We start from the raw sequence: 21,298 nt of genomic DNA, 5'->3' as shown, positions 1-21,298 counted from the left end.
AACTTTCTCTTCTCTAGGCTGAACAAGCCCAACTCCCTAAATCTTTCTTCATAGGGGAGGTGCTCCAGGCCTTTGATTCTCTTCGCAGCCCTCCCCTGGTCCTGTTCAAACAGCTCCACATCTTTCCTGTGCTGGACGCCCCAGACCTGGATGCAGTACTCCAGCAGGGGCCTCACAGGAGCAGGGTAGACAATCATCTTCCTTATCCTGCTGTCACCGCTCTTCTGATGCAGCCCAGGATACTGTTGGTCTTCTGGGCCTCGAGCACACCCAATTGACTCATGCTAAGTTTTTCACCTATTAGAATGAAATTCCATGTCTTTCTCAACAGGGCTGCTCTCAAATAGTTCTTATCTAATTTGTAAACATACCTCAGACTATCCCAACCCAAGTGCAGCACCTCCCACCTAGCCTTGTTGAACCTCAAGAGGTTCTCATGTGCCTGCTTTTAGAGCCCATCCAGGTCCCTCTGGATGGCATCCTTCCTTTCTATGTTGTCAAAAGCACCACTCAGCTTGGTGTCATCAACAAATATGCTGAGGGTGGACTCAATCCCATCATATACATCGTTGATAGAGATGTTAAAGAATACACTTCCCAAGACAAATTCCTGCAGGATACCACTCATCACCAGCCCCGACCTGGACACAGAGCCATTTACCACGACCCACCGGCTACAACCATCCAACTAATTCCTTATCTACTGAACAATCCACCCTTTGTACTCATATATCTCCAACTTAGAGATAAGGATGTGGTTCAGGACCACATCAATGACTTTGAAGAAATACAGGCAGATGACACCATTTGGCTTTTCTTTTTCCACCAATGTCATCACTCCATCACTGAAGGCCACTAGATTGGTTAAGCATGATCAGCCCTTTGTAAAGCCATGCAGGCTGCCTTGGATCAACTGCTCATCCCTCATATGCCCTAACGCGCCTTCTAGGTGGATATACTCCGTGGCCCTCCTAGGCACAGAGGTAAGGCTCACCAGCCTGCACCTCCCCAGGTCTTCCTTTCTCCTTTTCCTGATTATGGGGTTGATGTTTCCATTTTTTCAGTCACTGGGTGACTGACACTGGGTATCAGTTCACCTGACAGCCATGACTTTTCAAATATGATAGAGAGTGGCTTGGTAACCATACCAGCTAGCTCCCTCAGGACCCTGCAGTGCACATTATGTGGCCCAATAGACTCGTACGTATTCAGTCCCAAGAGACAATCTCAGACTTGATCTCTTCTTACAGTGGGTGGGATTTTGCTCCCCTACTTTCCACCACGATGTTCAGGAGCCTCATGTTCTGAGGAGGAGTTTCTGATCCTAATCAGACTTAAATGGCAAAATTCCCTCTGAATTCAGCGATTCAGGATTGAGTCTTAATCACTCTCCCAAGAACATTAGGCAGTATTTCCCCACATCCAGCCATGCTCTTGCACCAGGGAGGTTAGTCTCTGCTGGTGAAAATTAGGCAGAACATACAGATGTATGAACCCCCAGAGATCAATTCACGTTATTTGAAGACTGAGAATGAAGATAGTCTCATCCCCCTTTAATAAAATAAAAATCTTCATCAACAAAAATAAAAGATCATTCACTCCCTAATTAAGTGACCACATTCCTAATCAGATTTTTCCCATGAAGATGAATTCAATGCACCACTGCACAGTACAGGAGAAAAACTAGCAGCTGGAGTATCTGATGCTGAGATTTTTCAAAGGTCTCAGAACTTTCTCAGAGAGTTCAGCATTTGCATGAGTTGCAAGAGGATTTCTGCCAATGAATTCAAGAGGCCAAGAATATTCAGTGTTATTTGCACATTAACTAAGTCCGAGTTAAGAAATATGAAATCAACACAGGGCTTTTATCTGTTTTTCTGAAGAAACAGTGATGAACAATTACTACAAATCTGTGATCAAAATTACAAAGCAATTTCTCAGAGCACTGGATCTTGAAGGTTCCTTGTGAAATGAACCAGGTGAAAAGTGCCCCCTACAATAACACATAGGTGTAAGGCACCGTGCAGACAGCCAAATTTGCCAAGTGCTATACAAGCTGGCCGACAGACAAAACATCAAATTTCCTTCCTAGTATACTCCTCAAAAGTCCTTCACTCATGAACTTGCACCTTTGCTGTTTCCCCTCCTTGTATTCAAAACAAGAATGTGCAACAGAGTTTCTCTCCCTTATGAAGGTTTTCTGCTGGCATGAATTTCCCCTCCTGTCCCTTTATTCATACTGGCTCTTCTAGAACACTTTCTGCCCACCTGTCAGATTGGCAGCAGCTCGAGTGCTTTTCACTTGAGCCTGAACACATCCCTAAATGAAACTCAACTCATCCTCTTACCCCACTAAACCTTCCCACTCACTGCAGCTCCCAGCTCTCACCACAGCCACACATGAGCACTCAGCTACCTTGAAGCAATGCTTCTCTTGCCTTTTCAGCCCTCATAAACTGACTGCCTTATGCAGCTGTTACACCACCAGCCAGTGTTACCTAATAGTATCTCTTAACAAATACCATCATGTAATGAACCTGTTGGGACATTCATTACTAGATCTGCTAAGGACAAAGCATCTAGTCAATGAAGCAATAAGCTAGTTCAGCATTCACTTGTAAAAGTTATTCCATAATCAGCCAGGAAAGTGAGGTATACAGATAGTAGCAATACCAGCAAGTTTCAAGCCTCAGAAATGGGGCTAGGTAGCATCCTATGGAACATTATGTTTAAACAAGCCATTTGCCTTAGAGAGCCCTAATTAAATTTCCTGTGTTTCTCATGCCTGCTCTTGTCCGTCTTTCCTCAGTTCCCAGAATAAAAGCCTGAATCTGTTTTTGGAGCACCTACAGAACTAGTCTGCACTCTTACAGATCTGGTAAGACACACAGCAGTACTGATGGCTGAAGAGGAAATTAGGCCAAGCAACTATGTGCAATTATGAGAAGGGCTCTCCCAGCAATTCACCCTCAACATTTTGTGAAACGTATGTGCCAAGCTGCACCCTCATTCATGACCTCAACTATTAAGTAGACTGCCTATAAAAGGAGCCCATCATTTACACACTGAATCCTTTCCTGTTCTGAAGTGCTGCCTCATACTCATATCTCGTTGTAAGGCTGGGCCAGCAGATGAAAGCAAGTTACACTTACTTTCAACATGAAGCATAAAAGAGGAGCAGACTGGGGTTGGACTCGATGATCTCCAGAGGTCCCTCCCAACTCCTACAATTCTGAGATATTTCAAATGTGGCTTGGGACACACACACTGACACAAGGGGATAGAAACAAGGGTGGAAAGGCATCTCTAAACCTCTTGCAATGCACAGCCACACACAGTAATGAGATTAAGACAGTGTATTTCTTTAATCTATGAAAATTTCCAGTGAACTATCACATATTTATTGTTGAACATACTTTTTTCATCCATCTTTCTAGGAAGAAGTCGTGTTGAAAACTTTAATAAATACGTCACTTCAGGAAAGGCCACCTTGTCAGTGTCTCCGTAGCACTACTCAAAGTGTGCTATCCTAGCTTTAAAAAATCCCTTTGCTTCACAAAAAGTGAAGAAAGCTTGTGACAGTAGTGCACTATGTTAGGGTAATATCACACTCCCAAACTTCAGCAGCTGATATCACAGAGGGTGAGGGATGAATTTTCTTAAAGTATTTTAAGAATTTTAAGTATTAAGTATTTTAAGTATTTTTTCTTTAAAGGATTTTATTTGGACCAGCTCCTTTCTTTTGAGTAGAAATGGTGACTGCCATCGGTGTTACCTTATTAACAAGAGCCTTGCTTTGGCATTAAAGGGAAATTTGGTTTTATGAGAACATCATAATATTTCAGAAGAAATAGAATAACCAAGTTTTCAATGCCCATCAAAAACCACTTGTTTGTCTGATCTTTCTTTTTTAGCTAGCAATAAGCCTTTGCAGTCAAGTTCAGAGAGATTACATCTTGATTCAAAAGTATATTAAGAACAGCTGAAATATCACAGGAATTCAAAGTAGAAAAACACTTTGGAATTATTTGGTCTGGAGGCACTAGATCTGCTGACATAGTGTTTCCCAGCATCTCAGTCTTTTGCTTCTGAAAACCATTCTTGGGTACCTTTTCAAGGCAAAAAGTACATCTCCAGAAAAAAGCAAACACATCCTTTGAAGTATAAGACAAGCTCCTCAACATAAGGTGATAATTTCCATTCCAGTGCTGTATCAGGAAATTTACATCCAAAGCCATAAGGAGGGAAACCCCAGATATCAATTTGCAAATAGTACAAAGATAAAACAGGCCATATATGTAGTTTGTACAGCCTCATCAGAGAAGGATTTTTATTCTGCTAAAATTTAAATAGAATTTGACTACAGAGGAAATTCAGATTTTGCAGTAATCACAGATTTTAAACAGATTTTTGAAAAGATCCTGCATATAAGGAGTTTCTGAAATGTGCTCACTTGCGCAGAAAAGTGCCTTGAAGTTGAGGTACGTTGTATCACACTAGAGGTCAATCACATCCTCAGGTCTCTGCAAGGACCATTGCCTCCTTTGTCTACATGCATCAGGGTCAAGCCAGACTTCCCTTGAACACATAGTGAGACTTAGCACCCTATCCCCCCTCCAGTGTACATTCACAGAACAAAATCCTGTTCTCCTTAGTCATATCTGCCCTATTTTTGCAGGACTGAATGTTAACAGGAGTTCTTCTCTTGCTATGTTGAAATTGCTGCCAATCACATTGATGTGGGTTCACTGGATTCTTACAATCAAACACGTTTATCATCAGCTCTGGTATGGAAATGTTAACTTCTCCCATGGCTAGAAACCATGTTTTGATTCCATGTTTAAACAGCATTAACAACAGTCATAGTCTGCACCTGAAGTCTCTAACCACAGGTAATAAAATAAATACATCAGCTTTGTCTAGGTTTCTTAGGTATGCATCACAGATTTGCTGTTTCTTGCAAAACAGGAAACAATTCATCTCCTAGTTTTACCACAGACATGTCTACAATTTGAAAAACTAAAAGACAAGTGGTCAGAAAAGATGTCTCAAAAAGAGATGTGAGCAAGGATTTAGCAGTTATTCTACAAGATGATACAAATGTGCTGGGTCTGACTGGGATGGGTTTAAGCTTCACAGCAAACCATATGGTGCCATGTTTAAGATTTGTGACCAAAGTAACACTGATTACACACCAGTGCTTTAGCCACAGATGAACAGAGATCACACAGTATCAAGACTTCTGCTTTCCACTCCGTCCCCAGCAACTGGTAGAAGGGACACAGTCAAGAGAGCTAAGTGTAATAGATGAATTAGATATTCCATTCCATATAGCACTATATTCAGTTGTAAGAACAGGGGCAGAGGGCAGTTTTTCCCAGGTTGCTATTGCTTAGAGGTTCGTTTAGTAATGGTCTGTGAGTGCTTTTATTCATTTCTTTCTCACACCCTCTTTAGCATTAAACTGTCTGTGCCTTGACCTGCAAGCTATCATTTGCTTTTGTCTATCCAGTTCTTTCCTTCATTCTTCTTCAGGGAATGAACAAGTGACTGGGTGGGGCTTACTGGTTGGCTGGGGTCAATCCACAGAAGTCATTCTTGGTAGCCAACATGGGAACCAAGGTAACTATAAACTCATTCTAGCACATGCTGGTCAAATCCATAGTTGCTTTACCAGTTTAGCTGCAGCTTGACAAGTTCTTACTTGCTGTCGCTGGTCACTGTCAACTTTCTAGTTCTTAATACTGTTTTTTTTGCTTGTCTAGTTTTTCCCTTTCTTGCTGTACATCAAATTTTAGAACTTCATTAATGTCTGCTTTCATCTTTTGCATTTTGACGAATGTTACATTGAGTAGGTGGGTGTACTGATCCAGCAATTAGCTTAACTGGGAAAAAGCAATTACATAAAATCCTGGAACAGATCATGGACTGGTCAGAAAGTACAAATTTCTGAACACCACCTGAGAAGGTGGTTCATGCCACAGAAGTCTTGCTGCATAATAAATTACCAGAAAATAAGAATCAGTATGATCTAGTTACTGAAGGGTCCTATCATGTTATGAAAAACCGACAAAGATGGAACACTGCAGTATGAAGTCCCACATGACAAGTCAAAGAAACCATCAAAAGAAAAAGTAAACTGAATTAGTTTCCAGAAGTGAAAGTCAGATATTGCTGAACAAGAGTGGCCAGCACTCCAACTCTAAACTGATTCATGGATGGTTGCAAATGTCCCATGGGGCTGTCTATTGCTACAGAGAAAGGCCAACAGGCAGCACATGGGCAAACTCATTCAGGCCACAGAATTGAAGCAAGACATTTTTGTCCAGGTAGAGAGTCTTGTTATAAAGGCACGTTGTGTAGATGGCTCAAATGTCCAAGAGCTGTGATAACAAAGAGCATCAAAATAGCAAGCAGGTTAATTAGGCTGTGTAGAAACAATCACATTTCCACTCTTTGAAAAATAAAACAAGCAGTCAAAGATGATGCTTTGAGAACAGATGTGAATAAGTATTTAGAAAATCAGCTCCTATTCTAGAAGACGTTACTAGCCATATGCTAGCTACTGAAAGAAGGTATGGAAAGGGAGAGCAATTCTATAAATTTTTGTGACATGGAAGCAAGGAGTTAGAAAAAGACTACTTACAAAGACTGGTTCCTCTCAAACATGAAGAGAAAGGAAAAAAAGAAAACGTATCTCAGATTAACTCAGGAGTGCACTGAGTACTGGAGTCTTCTGAGATTCAGGAGCTGAATACAAATATTAAGCATAAATGAGGCACAGGAAGAGCCAGCCCAGAGACAATTGCTGCTGAGGACTGAGCTGTTTTGTTTTCAGCCTTATCTCTGACAGGCCTTCCTGGTTTACTTAGAGTAGACCTCAAGGTAAGCATACTTGAGCTTTTTCCCTCAAAAACACTTCAGAAAATCCCATGCTGAGTATACGCTTGCACAAGAAAAACATACATGTCAGAGGAATTTGGCCTTGTGAATTCAGACTCCCCCAGTACTGTGTCAACTACACAAAACAAGCTGGCTGAGATTTGAGTTTAATTCCTGAAGCTCTCAGTTTAAGGGTAAGCCCGAAAACCCGAGAAAATCAATTTGACCAATTACACAGCAATGTTCAAGTTGGGTATCATACTCTTAAGTACACAGTGCCAGTTTGTTAGATATTTAGTATATTAAACAGCGGTGATTGTTTTTGTTTGTTTTCCCGTTTACGTATAAATATGGGCGCATTTTCTTGTATTCTTCCATGTAAGAGGGATGATTTTTCTCCCTCCCCAGAGATTATTTTGTTCTCATGTCATAATCCCTTAAAACTAGGGTTAATGTAGTTAAACTTCTCTGAATGGCTCTCTCAGTCATTCTTTGGACTTGAATGGAAAAATTGATTGTTATAGAGATCAACGTGCCCTAAACTAAAATCACATTAAACAATTTGTGACATTATCAAAAAGATATCACTGTAGATAAGATGAAATCTGCTTCACTAAGAGAGGAAATTGGTGGTAGAAATGTTCTGAATTCCTGAATTGCCAGAGACATTCACAACTGGCCTTCAGGTGCCATGCTGCAACACTCACTTCACATGTTAATTAATACGAGAATAGTCCAAAAGAAAATGGCTTCAAAGCCAAGATGAAGAGCCTCACAATACCCTGCACAACTTCTTTTCTGAAATTAAGAACTTGGCAGCTAACTGCATTTCAGTAAGAGCATTTCTGAGCTGTGTATTGTAATGCTCTATTTAATTTTTTTATTTTTTTTTTTGCAAATCCATTAGTGCTGTAGAGACAATCAAGCTAAGACAGCGTAAATCGTCACACATTACAGTGTTCAATTTCATTTTGTCACTTACAGCTGCTGATAGTTTTGGATCCGGTATATTTGAAGCAACTGGTGTTGGTGGCAATAAAGAAAGTAATCCACCAGTCTGATCCTCAGATGCCAAGATATATTTATAAGGTTAATCATTTTTTTTATATTGTATGCACACATTGATTTTGTTTGAGTAGTACATAGAGTCAATACAGAAATTATTGTGATAGCACAAATTCTCAAAATGAGGCTTTTTACAGCCATTTCTCATACTGAAACTGCTTTAAAATTCTTTGCTGCATTACCAGAAGTTTACATAGAAAAAAAAAACAAAACAATACGTTACCTTCTTTTTCCCCACAGCCCTTACTTCTTTCCTTGCTCTTTAGCTACAGTTCTGAAAATATAACAGTTTTTGCCAGCTCTGCAAGTTCAGGTAAGCAGCTCCAATACGCAGGGAAAAAGGCAAGGTGCACTGCATATACATTATTGTTACAAAAATAATGTACATTGTTCATTTCAGCTCCATTCAAAACACAGAACATCTCACTGCCCTTGCAAATGGAAATGAAGAGAAAAGAAAGATTTTTTTCCTTTATTATAGTTTTTGAGTTGCTGCCAGCATGCAGATTTCAGAAGTAAACGTGCATCAAAGACGGTACTTCATTTCTTTTTTTCACCTCGGATTATCTACAGTTATTCTCTCTATAGAAACAGAACTCGTGTGTTTTGTAACATGTAACTTTGGAGATAGGATGATTATTGTTAATTATACATAGAAAAAGAAGTGCCACCCATTCCAAAGTCTCTGCAAGGCATGTTGCACTCCTGAAAGGGATACCCAGGTGGAAGCTGGAGGTTGAAGTACACACTGTCTCCTCTTGATAGGATTCGTCCTTAACAAAGGCATCTGCTCATAAAGATACCAGAAGCTGATCACATTTATTCCTCTCTTATCATAAGTTTGATAGGTTTTGATTTTAATATTATCAGTCTGATTTAGTCCAAAAAAAAAAAAAGAAAAAAGAAAAAAGAAAAAAAAAGAAAGAAAAAAATCAGTAATTATTTGGCTAAGAGCATTACTGCTTAAAGAAACATACCACAGTGTAAAGCTGTAATGCACATGCAGGCCATCTACTGCTTAGAGAACCCTATATTTGTAAAATAGGCCAGAAACCGATCAGAGGAAGAGTGGATACACTCAATTGTTGGGTCTAGAAGAAGTGATTACACTGCTAGCCTAGACTTTGGAAAGCTAGGCACAAGCCACTGCATCATCACAAGCTTCTATACGGTAGGCAAATCACTTCAGCAAAAAGAGACTTAAGCAGAGTATTTCAAAACCAGCATCCTGAACATCCCTCTCCTGCCCCTCCCTGGTTCCCTCTCTCACTAATGTATAACCCACTGGCAAGGATGCTCAGCCAAGAGCAGGGAGACACAGAGCCCTGTTCTCACTTACAGAAGTGTTTCTGCAGTTGTATTAGCCATAACAGAAAAATTGCAACCCATATCTACTCAATAAGCTAATGTTGTTCTCTCTTTTATCCCTTCTCTCCAAGAAGGAAGCATTTCCAATAGAAGCAGATAGTTCCTAAAAACCAAATATTTTTCTAGGTAAGTCAGTCTCCTGGAAGATGAGGTTTTGAGTTCTTTACAGCTAACTTTTGCTTCATCCAAGCACTGAACTATAAAAACAGGGAAGGGGGATCTTTCACATATCATTTCCTTTCTTTTGTCCACTTTTAGCAGTAATTTAGGTGGGAAGCAAGAGCTGCATTCAATTGGCTGAAAGGCAGGAGAGATAACCAGCGTTAGGAAGAAGCTGCAGGCAGCAAGCACCCTAATTCCAACAGGCATTTCAGGTGCAATATTCACCCCTTAGATGTTACCGAATTAGTGTCATGTTCATGCTGTGCACAGAAACATGATCATGAGGTAGTTAGACCTTGTAGTGACTTGGGCATACAAAAATTCGTAAGGATTGAAAACAGAAGATGTGGCAAATCCTACACCTTCTAGATTTTGTCTTGCACAATGTTTATCTGGACAGACAGGCTGACTCATGTATGCCCCAAATATCATGTTAGGGACACTACCTCAGGAAAAGATGCTTAGTCAAGACAAAATCAGTACCAAAAGCCAACCTGTTTTTATGCATGGATGGGTTATTTGGAGTTTCTCTTCTCTCTCCTCCCACATTATGAAAACAAAGACAACAAAGAGAACAAGCCTTACCCCATTCTCTGGGGCTGCATCTGGGCTGCTTGCTATGACTCCAGGGGAGACTTCTTGAGTTATGAAGAAACAAGGCAGCAGGGTCACAGCTCTTCCCTCACCTCATACCTTGTGGCAGCCTTGCAGGGCCAGGGGAGTCAGTTACACAGAGGCACATTCCACTGGAAATTTAAGCTGAAATTGAGTTACTGAGCACTGCTGGAGCAGTACAGATCTGCCTTTAGAGATTTGAAAACATAGCTTCTTATTGTTACATCCCAGTGTTCAATAAATTCTCCTCCAGGGAACACGCGCTTCTCTTCTATGCTTTCTATTGTTTGTGTTATCATTTGCTATCTATGCAGCATTATTTATTAGCATCTCACTCTCCCTCTCTCTTATTAAATTAGCAAATACATCTTGCAGAACAAGATGAAGAAAGCTCATTACTCACAACAAGTAGCACGCAAGGAGAACAAGCCAGCACTTCTCCAGAGGGCCCTTTATGCTCTCTGACCCATTATGGAGTGGAGCCTCATAAGCACTTAGGCCAAAAGACCAGCTGGTACCACTTAGTCCCTGCTTAAATCTGTTGCTCTAGGATGAAGGTGTTTTTAATTCAGTTTGATGGGGATCTATTATGATAGTATTAGATTAATAAGTTTTTATTAATAGAAAATGTACCAACTTTCCTTTTCCTTCTCCCCCTAAAATATATATATATACATACATATATATATTGTAATCATTCACCTTCTCTATTACAACATTAATGATGCACTGGAAAGGACTGCCCTTCTCTGTGGTCATGGAGTTAGTCTGTTTTTAAATCAGTAACTGAGTTAATACGGCAAAGTGGTTTTCACAGGAGCTTGTCAATTTTGACAGTTTCTTACTCTTCCTTTTGTTTGATTTATACAGCCATTTGTCTTTTTGACGTCATAAAATTTTCCCCACTTTTATTCTAAACCAAATTCTGGCTTTTACTTTATGATACCAAGGTGTTTCAGTTAGATTCTCAACTGGTATAAATCAACATCATTCCATAGCTCCATGGCCTTCTCTGGGTTTACCTCCATTATCAGTGCTTTTGTGTTAGAGTTCAGACAAAAATAAACCTGTGTGTTAGATTCACCTTATCAGACAAGTAAATTGTCAATGTCATGATTTATCCTGAATAGCAGACGTGTTTTGAAAAGAAGATTTCTTTAAAATGAGGGGGTTAAAAATGACCTAATATACTGCAGCAAAATACTGAAGACAATCAGTAAGACTGTTATTATTCTTGAGATGGATGGAAATCTGCTATTTTCTACCTTCTCTTCCAATATCCCAAGAAATAATGATGTGATTTAAGAGCATAAAGCTTGCAGCTCAATTGTCGCAATTTATGTTCCTGTAAACTTAAGGTAAGCCTGAGCAGCCCAATTTTTTTACTGCTTATTGTAAAGGATGGCATCTTGAGGGTCATTGCAATTTACACAATTTCACTTCCAAATTTTTTTTAAGTTTTTCACAGGGAAGTGCTGAGATTAACCTCCAACACAACCTACTTGTCTCAAAACTTGATCTCTATAGAAAGAATGGAATAGATGCTCAAAGAATAAATACCTTCCAGAGCGACACATCTGAAAGACAAACCTCACATCACAAGGAGGTATAATGTATCTGTAAACATATTTCAACTCTGAAGTGGGAATGGCAAGCAAACCCCTTGCTCTAACCTTTTCTCTTTCTTCACTGGATGTAATGTTTTCAGAGTCTGTTGAGGAGTGTGTCTAATTCATTTTTCCAGCTTAGCAAGACTTGCCCCAAGTCATTTCCTATTTGCTCCCTTGCTGTGAGTGGAGTCACATTCCCAGCGAGAAGTCAGCTCTGTTCCAGTGATTATCTCTGCTGCGTGAGCAAGGCCGGACCCGGGCAATGGCCTGAAAGGATGCCTGCTCATGCTGAGAACATAGTTTAACAGTATGTTAATAAACACACAGGGAACGTGTTATGCAAACAAAGGCATACTGCCCCAAGGCAAATCCCTTATCCCCAGAGATGCAAAAAGGAGTAAAGCATTTTGGGGGAAACAGGGAACAGTACTACATTTAAGAAGCAGCCTCATTGTGAATGCATCCAGGTTGGCAGCAGGGAGAGTTAACATTGAAGACACACTGCCTATCATTTTCTTTTGCCTTTCCTTTGAAGTTCATTAGAGTTAGTATTAAGAGGTGTTATATGGATTAAAGGCAGCTAGGTCTGCTCTCATTTCCTGATGAAACAGTTACCATCACAAAGCAGCATACCTTCAACTGGCTACTAATTAAATTCCACTGAAGTCCTTAAAATGTGGTTGATTTCAGCTTCAAAACTTCACTGGTTGCAAGAGAGAGACCTTCCACTTATAGGGTAATACTAAAATAGAGCCTCCCTGTTACTGGAACTTCAAAATCTTTTGTACAATCACATTTTGTTCTAATCTGAACTCCAACAAAGGATCAGTGCCTTCTTAAACTCTCTGTATCCCCACCCCAGAAACCGACATGAATTGGAGGAATTGGCACAGGTCCTTTACACAAGGTACAATGTCACTCCCCAACCGCATGCCAATTTTACATTCCAGCCACAGTAAGACATGCATTAGAAAGCCTCACATTTTAATATGTCACCACAATACAGAAGGTAAATCTTAAAGGCATTAGGAAAAAAAAAAAAAAGAACTCAGAAGTGATAAGAAATATTCATTCACTGATTGAAGACTATTTCAATAATCAGAAAGAAAAGCATAGGAAGACTCAGTACTTACACATATTCCTTTTATTCTTCCGTTTTCATTAACATCTGTATAATAAAATAGAGTCCTCAGGGAAAAAAAATAACAAACAAACATATATATAAAAATATATTTCCTTTAGTTCTGAAAAGCAATTGAGATCTACATATGATAGCCTCTCAACCTGAAATTTGACGTAAGCTTATGTGAGAGAGGGAACCACAATTTTTTTTTTCTTTTTAGGGGAAAAAACAAAAACAAAACAATCAAACAAACAAAAAACGCACACACACACAAAAACCCTACAAAAATTTGAAAAAAAAATAATAATATGTGGGTTTTGGGACTATTAACATTTAAAAAAATAACAACTTTATATCCCAGTAGTAAATAGTATATTTAGAAACCTACAACAAATTAAACACCTTTTTTTTTTTTCATTCTAGAGCTTCATCATTTACTAGCTATTCAAATTGTATCAAATACAACAAATAATCCCGTAGCATTCTAACACAATTTATAGCTCTACAAAGTAAATAGTATGACTTTTTTTTGTTGTCATTGCCTCCTGTTTGCCATTTTAATCAGATTCTGGGGACACAATACTGCATGGAAGCAGATGTAAATATGCCCATGAATTTCCAGCCAGTGGACGCAGCTACAATGCACATATTAAAGCTGAGTTTTACAACCAAATGTGAGATGCAGACTGCTCTGCACTGTTGAAATGGCACATCTCTAAGGGTGGAATTAATTCCATCTAACTTTGGCTGTTCAGAGAGCTAATGCAGGGCCCCTCTATAGTCAAATTAGAGAGTTATGCAGCTCCAGTGGGGGTTTTCCCTGTTTACTTTGGCCTTTAATATTTGACAAATGTTTAGCATACTACTTTAAGTCCAGCTTTTCTCTAAGCAGTATTACAGAATGGGCTGGCAAGGGGGAGATCAAGCAAGATAAAGTTGTGCTGAGGCCCTGCAAGAGAAATATGAGCAGTAAAGCTCTGAGGATGGAAAGCAAAGTGTTCCATCTCTTGATGATGAGAAAAAGAAAATAGCTGTGCGCTGCAGCACTGAGTCAGTTAATTATCAAATCTCCGTTTACTTATCCTCCTTGGTCCAGCAGTAGCTAGGGACTATGGGGAAAAATGCCCTTCATGAACTGTGAACACAAGAAAGCAATGTGACAGAGTTATAAATCCAGATACTTGAGCAAAGTATGTTTGCTGCCTGCAGGGTACAATGACAAGGGGAAAATTACGAGTCTGTATTGGGTTTTGCCGAAACATAAAAAGCACAGATTTTATGTCCTCATGCTCTGGATTGCTCTGCTTGACTGACAAGGTGCACAGACACATCGGTACCAATTCACACATCTTTTTTGCACAGAGGGATCTGAAGCTGCACAGCACCTGTTTCATACCAAAGCTCTTCCCAACCACACCTGCAGGGCTGCAGCACAGCTGCTGACAGGCCAGTGGTAAAAAACCCTGTAATCATTCCTTGCCCAGCACTCACATGCTGACAATTGCAGCATAACTATTACCCAGTCTTGTACAAAACTACAGTGCAAAAGGTTAGGTGTGCTGCACTGCTGGTACAATTTACATTCAGTATTTGGTACCTCCTCCCTTTCTCTGATGTGAGGTGGAAAACAGGGCACTACAGTGCTGGGTGGGCAAAAGCTGAGGGCCTGTTATGAGCCTTAGGGAAGCTGGGGCATCAGATTTACAATGCTGGCAAAGTGGTATTCAGTCAAAAATAGTTGATGGTGAACAGAGGAACAACTACTAAGCCACTCCCATCACTGGGACTCCTACAGGCTCCTGACATGCTCAGCCATGCTGTCCAGGGAGATCTGCATAGGAGCAAGCATGTGGGTTATTCTTTGGCACTGTTGCTAAGTTCCGTGTATCTTGAATGACATTTTTCAAGGGTGCCAGAGAGTGAGCAGAACAAGTGCTTTTTTGGTTTCACCTGTCTCCTCATCTAGTAATAATATCTTAGTGATTATACATGACACATAACATCCTCTATCTGAATTGCTTCACAACCCTGTGGAAAAAAAAGGAATAGCCTCTGTCTTTACAAAATTAAGGGGAAAAGGAAGGCAGTGCAAGGAAAGATGTGCTGTGGTGACAGAGCACAGCTCATGAATATTCAAGACAAAATGACCTGCAGCCAGCCCTGAGTTAACTCTTAGTTTCTCCCATCCTGCCTTCCGTTTCCCATCTTCCTTGCAATCACATTTTCCCTACCACTTCTCTCAACCTGTTTCCCCAGTAAAATTTTACCGTGTTTACATTTCTTATTAATTTCTCTAGAGTTTTATTCCTAAATCACGCAGTCTCAGCTAGTATCTTCCAGATACTATTGCTTTCAGCAGCGCTGTTTCTCTGACTGAGTAAACACATTACATTTTCTCTAGGGGAATGGCATACTCTTTCATTGATGCTCAGGACAGAAACATATGACTGATGATCCTTCCAAGTCCACCAGCCACAGCCTAAGAACATCTTAGAACACATCTCATTGAAATGACAGTCCAAATGTACATTAACTTGAGTTCCTGAAGTCTGGACATCACTGTAGGCAGCTAAATAATCAGGCCTATTACCAGACATACTAAAAGCTCTCAGAATTTCAATCTCTATTTTCTTAGTCTGAGAAAAATAAGAATCAGGCCTCATGCTCTGCAGGGCTTAGAACAAACATAAAGTAAGATGCTAAAAATGTCCTTAAAATAAATGCATCTTTGAGAAAAAAATTCATTGTTCTGAACCAAGAATGCTACCCAGTTTTGCACATAGTCCTTTAATTTCAACCTTAGATGTTGTTAAAACACAGATAGAAATATGGTTTGGAAAATCAGTCCTGAAAACATTTTCTTAAGCCTTTTCCTCCTCTTTGAATAGTCCTCATGAGGAGATTTCTGCTTGTCAAAGAGGCACAGTACAGTCTAAGTTCTCTTGCACTCATGTTAGACTGGCCAGTGTAATCAGCTAACTTGTTATTTAGCTTTTATTTACAGAGGACAGCATCTGGTACTTAATCTCCAGAGCAGAAAGAACCATTTACACAGATCTGAGATCACTTTGTGACAGGTGCCAAAGAGTTATTTCCAGAGCCCTGTGAGCTGACCATATGCTACATCTTCCCCCAGCTGGAATAAAGGCATTCATCCACCATATAACTCACCAGAAGCATAGAATAAATAGATAAATAAATAAAAATTGACAAAAAAAAAACAATATGTAGACATTTGCATATTTATGCCTCAAACAAAATAGGTAAATAACTACATGCAATATAATTGCTATAACAAAACTACTGTTCAATTTTTATGTACCCTCCAGAAAAATGTAATTATCAGGTTTTGCAGCACAATTTAATGCACTGTGCAACAAATTAAAGAGGAGTACCCCAATTCTGATTCTTGTCCCCCCGTGTGTGCTAACTGCCTTATTGCTCAAACAAGCTTGATATCAATCGTGTCTATAGAAAAATGTCTTTGAAAATGCAATTGCAAAAGCTTGAAAGATCAAGAAAAAATTACTGAAAATTCAGTGGAAATAATCAATAATAAAGCCAGTACATATTATTGAATAATCAAAGTACTTTTTAGACTAAAGTTAACCAAGATCACACCCAGAAACTGAACTCTCAGAGGTAGAAGTCTGAATACCAAAATTTTACTTGTGGGAAAGAAAAAAGCCATCAATTTTGCCAGAAAAATTACAAACTGAGCTGAGGTACAGGACTTAATTTTTCTCAGGTAGCAGATGGTCCCAGGATTTGAGTTCAGCCATCCATATTTCTTAATGGAGGGGAAAAAGATGTGACTCTCCTGGTCATCAAATTCCCTCTATAGTATGGAGAGTAGTGGCTGGGCAGCTATTTCTAGTCCTTTTTCAGAGCCACTACAGGAAACATTTCTATGTTTGTTAGAAGAACTGAAGAGAGAAGGCAGCAGAATGTGAAAGATTTAAAGGTCTTGAGGGCAAGACAGAAAAATCCTTCCTCTCGTGATTACACAAAAGGTAACTCACACATGCCATAATCCCCAGATCTAATTTCACAGACTGAGGTAAACTGGAAGTATCCTTTGATCCATGGGTGGCCAGTGGCACTGGGAGGGAGAGGATAAGGAGCTGTTCAGATTCTCCAAATAAGTCAACAAGAGTTTATCCAGAGTCATTCCCTGCAAGGTGTTTGGGGATCTGGACTACATAACCAGCATAATCCTAACGCTGACAGATTCAGCCATCATTAATTCCCAGCCATTTGGGAATAGGTGATTATTTGAGAGTAAGATGTGATCTCGGAGAGGTGCTGTTATAATGTGGAGAGAGCTGCTATTCTTGTGCTGCAGCAGAGCTAATACAATGGCAGAGCAGTGTGACTGTGGTGAAATTCACGGGGGAACAGACTTCTTCCCAGGGCTCAAATTATCAGCATATTTTCATTGCTGCCTCCAGAAAGAGACTTGTAATGCTGTCAGATGCTGTTGAGCTGGGAGTTTTTAAAAAGAGATGGAAGTGTATTCAGTAAAGAAACCAATATTTACACAAGGACAATCCTCTCATGAAATATAAATGCTGGAATTCTGCTGGTTACAGTCCTTATTTTGAGATTTTACATGAGGGCAGTAAACTGGAGAAGATTTAATGCTCCCTCCCCACTCACCATTTTGATTATCATACATGAATTTTAAAGAGAATGGGTAAAATCCAATCAAAGCTGCATTAAAAGATGCTTGTACTTTACACTGCTGTCCTTGGTACACTCATCCTTAGACCGAGCAGAACAGCTTCAACTCAGGCTACCATTTCTGGAAAGGAAGGTGACTTTAATGAAATAAAAGGCTCATCATGCTAAGCCCAGGTTGAGAATAACACCTTATCCTGCTGCCATTACAGACAGAGATAGAAATATATCAAAGTCTCCTAGACACTTAAAAGAGAATGGAAAATAAAAGGGACGTGTCCAAGCAGTGCTGGTGGCAGGTGTTGGAAAGTGAACGTCAGCAGGATCAAATAGGAGAACTTTTCTCTGTTGCTTCTTGAAAGGAAATAAAAAAATAAAATTAAAATTAAAAAAAACACCCAAGACCCATAGATTTATGTTAAACACAAAAGAAAATTAGATTAAGACAATACTAAAGGATGAGTCTGGGGGTCCTAGAGCACAGGCTTGCAGAGCTTGGATTACTCACCTCCCAGGACAGTAGAAAGAGCATTTGGCATCAAGTCTTTGCCAGCATTTCCCTACGGACTGCCTGAAAGAGCTTCTGGGTGGGCAGGGAGATACGTCAAAGCAGTTCAAAGTGCACGAGATGCCTTTTATTCTCCCTACCCTGCCACAACTCTTTGTGATACCATGCTGAAGAAGAGCAGACATATACTCCAAAGAGGTTAAGAGTTCACATCAGATGGGCCAGATTTGCTAATCCGCTATGATGTTGAGTGCATAGTTCTAGTTGCTGCTCCGGAGGGAGCTGATTTAGCTTCTGTAGTTAATGAACTGAACTAGGATTCAGGAGAACTGGCTTTATTTCTCAGCTCTGCTGCACACATCCCACATAACTTTAGACAAATCGCTTAGGTCACATGTACATCACACAATAACTGGGCTAGTATCAATCATAGCAGAAAACATTGGTGTTCGTAGAGCACCAAGCTCGGGTTAATATGCCCAACCAGGCCGTGCAGTGCCACAGAAATGCAGCTAACTCCTGTTGTTTCAGGAACAAAAATGATTCATCCAGGTAGAACTAGGTGAAATTACCAGCTTGGTGCCAAGCCAGCTTGGAAATCTTTGTATTGTACTCCACTGATCCATAAAGATACATCTGCACTTCTCCAACATGTAAGAGAAGCAGGTATTGTTTATTATACACATTAATACTGCCTACTTGCATATTATCCTATGAGTCCTTGTGTTCATCTGCTTCCTAACTTTACCCAATTTAACTTGTTTGGCAGAAATTCTACTTGCCAATTATCTGTGCAGTTATTGCTACTTTCCTGGAAAACTTCAGCCAATACTTTTCAGTCATTTTCAAGAAAAAAAAGCAAATAAGAAAATGTATTATCCTCTTCATGACAATCCTTTCTTTGGAACGCTCTCCTGCAGTTGAGCATTAGGTAAAGATTAGAAATTTGTCTGGGAAGAGAAAGGAATGAATAGGGGTTGTGCTTTTGTCTCATATGAAAATTAGCCCAAACATAGCCAAGCTAAAAGTCTTTCAATAAATGCTGTTTGTGCACACCTACAGGAATCTTCTTTGATTTTAGCAGCTGAACTCTCCACAAAGCCCATCTTCATGGGAATGCTGGAGACTTTCACAGTTCATGTGTTTGAAGAAGCCAAGCCTGTGCTCCTAAGCAGAGAACAAGGGAGCATGTTCAAGCCAAGGGTTATAAGTATGGTTTTTCCTTGTAATCACTGTGTTGGTTCAGATGCAAGGACTGGAAATGGGATCATCTTTCCCATGCACTTGCTGCCCCTCCTGCCAGTATCCTAACAGCATGGGGGGATGCCACTGTCCCATCTAATGATTAAGGAGAAAAGAGAGACAGATCTGACATGAAGCTGGTGCAGAATGCAAAGGGGTATAGATGTACAAGAAGGTACAAGGAACAGATGAAATAGGAGCACGATGGTATGGTGAGATGTAACATGAAGGAGACCTAATCCTGAATAATAGTATTACATTTGTTTTATAAACATAAAACTGAGACAGATAGTTTCTTCATATATAAAAGGTTTAAATTCTGCCACTTCCTAACAACTGAGTGTTATTCTTAACAGCTTTAATAGAAAAACACTTAGTATCATTTAGTGCACGCAGTCCACTTGGTTTAAACAAATACAAACAAATAAAAAAGAAAGGAAAAACAAAACACACACAGTTACAGATTTCGTTATCTGGCATCTTTCTAAAACACATGCAGGTCATCAACGGAGTTCAAAGCATTGCTGCCAACACAGATTTTGCCACTGAGCTAACAGAGCTTCTGGTTGCATTAATAGATTGCTGTCCTCCCTGCAGACAGATGCTGAAGGGGGATGTAACACTCCATTTTGGCAGACTGCTCCAGAGCAGAACAGTGACATTCAGGGATCTTCAGCTACAGATATCTGCTCAAATCTGTTCACAAAATACCCAGTTCAGCAAGGGAGTGTGCCACTGCAGGTCATATACATGTAGCTACTAGTTAGAAGCCTGGCTTCTTCTTTCATTAACCCAACGACCATAAGCTTGATCTTGTCTCTTCCTTGCCCTTGGCTCATCAGTCAGTCTCTACATTCATTGTCTGGTCTATTCACAACTGAGTTCTCACTTTCCTTTCACCCTCCTAGCCCACTAAGTTTCAGATTCAAAGGATGTGCAGCCTTGGGTCCCCTCTGATTTTCAGACACAGCACCTTGCCGCTTCATACCAAACAGCCCCATTCTAACCTATATCATCCTGCACCATATGAGCTCTTTGAGTGGATTTCTGCTTCTTTGTTCCTTGCCTTGGTCTCACAACTTGCTCGTTTTCTTCAATTTCCTGGTCAGACTTGTTTCACCTTCTTCTGTCACCTCTCCCAAATCTGCCCCCTACCCTTCCAACCTGTGCAGCTCCGTCATAAGCTCCATGCACCTTCCTCCCCCATGCCCAAGATCTTCTTCATCACACCATCCCTGTCGCTGTTTTCCAGCCCAGTCTAACTTTTTGCTTTACTCCTACCCCACCTCCAGCTAGTTTGCACAAGCCACAGTTCTCACAACTTCATAACAAGGCTAGATTTCAGTGTAGTGTCAAAAACATGATAGGCATCATACCAGACACCAAGGCTGTATTCCCTGTGAATTTCAAAGCCTGAAGTCTTTGTACTTTGAGATGTCTAAAACTGCCTTAAAATGATCCAAACAAAAGGTTTTTAGCAAGCTTCTTTCTCCAAACCAGATGAGCCATCTGAACACCACTAAGTCTGGCCTCTTCCTAAAAGACAACAAACTGAAATCATTGCAATGTTCACTGGCTTCTGCTAAATGACAGACTAGGGAAAAGGACTGGTCAACCCTAAAATTGAGTAACGCTATTAAGCACACTCTAAAAGCCACCGCAGATAGATTGGTAGAACCTAAGCTAAAGTATATTTAAGTCAATAGAAAAAACGAGAAGTAGCTATCCACTCAATTTAAATGTGTTTTGAATGTAGGTTGAGAACAAGCTACATCAAAGCAGACTAAATTTCATGTGTACCTCTGCACTTTGTCAGTACTACTGACAGGTTTGAAGTGTAAGTGGTTATGTACGCTAAGCCAGAGAACAGAAATAACCACTTAGGTGATGTGATTCATATAATTTATTTGACCAGTCACTATTTAACACCATCCTAAAATTGCGAATAGTTCTGTATTTAAAACAAAACAACAACAACAACAAAACTGAAAAATTGGAAATAAAAATCATTTGAAGCCCAGAAATAAAAATTTGGCTGACAAA

This window comes from Meleagris gallopavo, chromosome 3 (assembly GCF_000146605.3).
Source record: "Meleagris gallopavo isolate NT-WF06-2002-E0010 breed Aviagen turkey brand Nicholas breeding stock chromosome 3, Turkey_5.1, whole genome shotgun sequence".
NCBI lineage: Eukaryota > Metazoa > Chordata > Aves > Galliformes > Phasianidae > Meleagris > Meleagris gallopavo.
The sequence above is the reverse complement of the archived record's forward strand: the minus strand, read 5'-3'. Positions refer to the sequence as shown.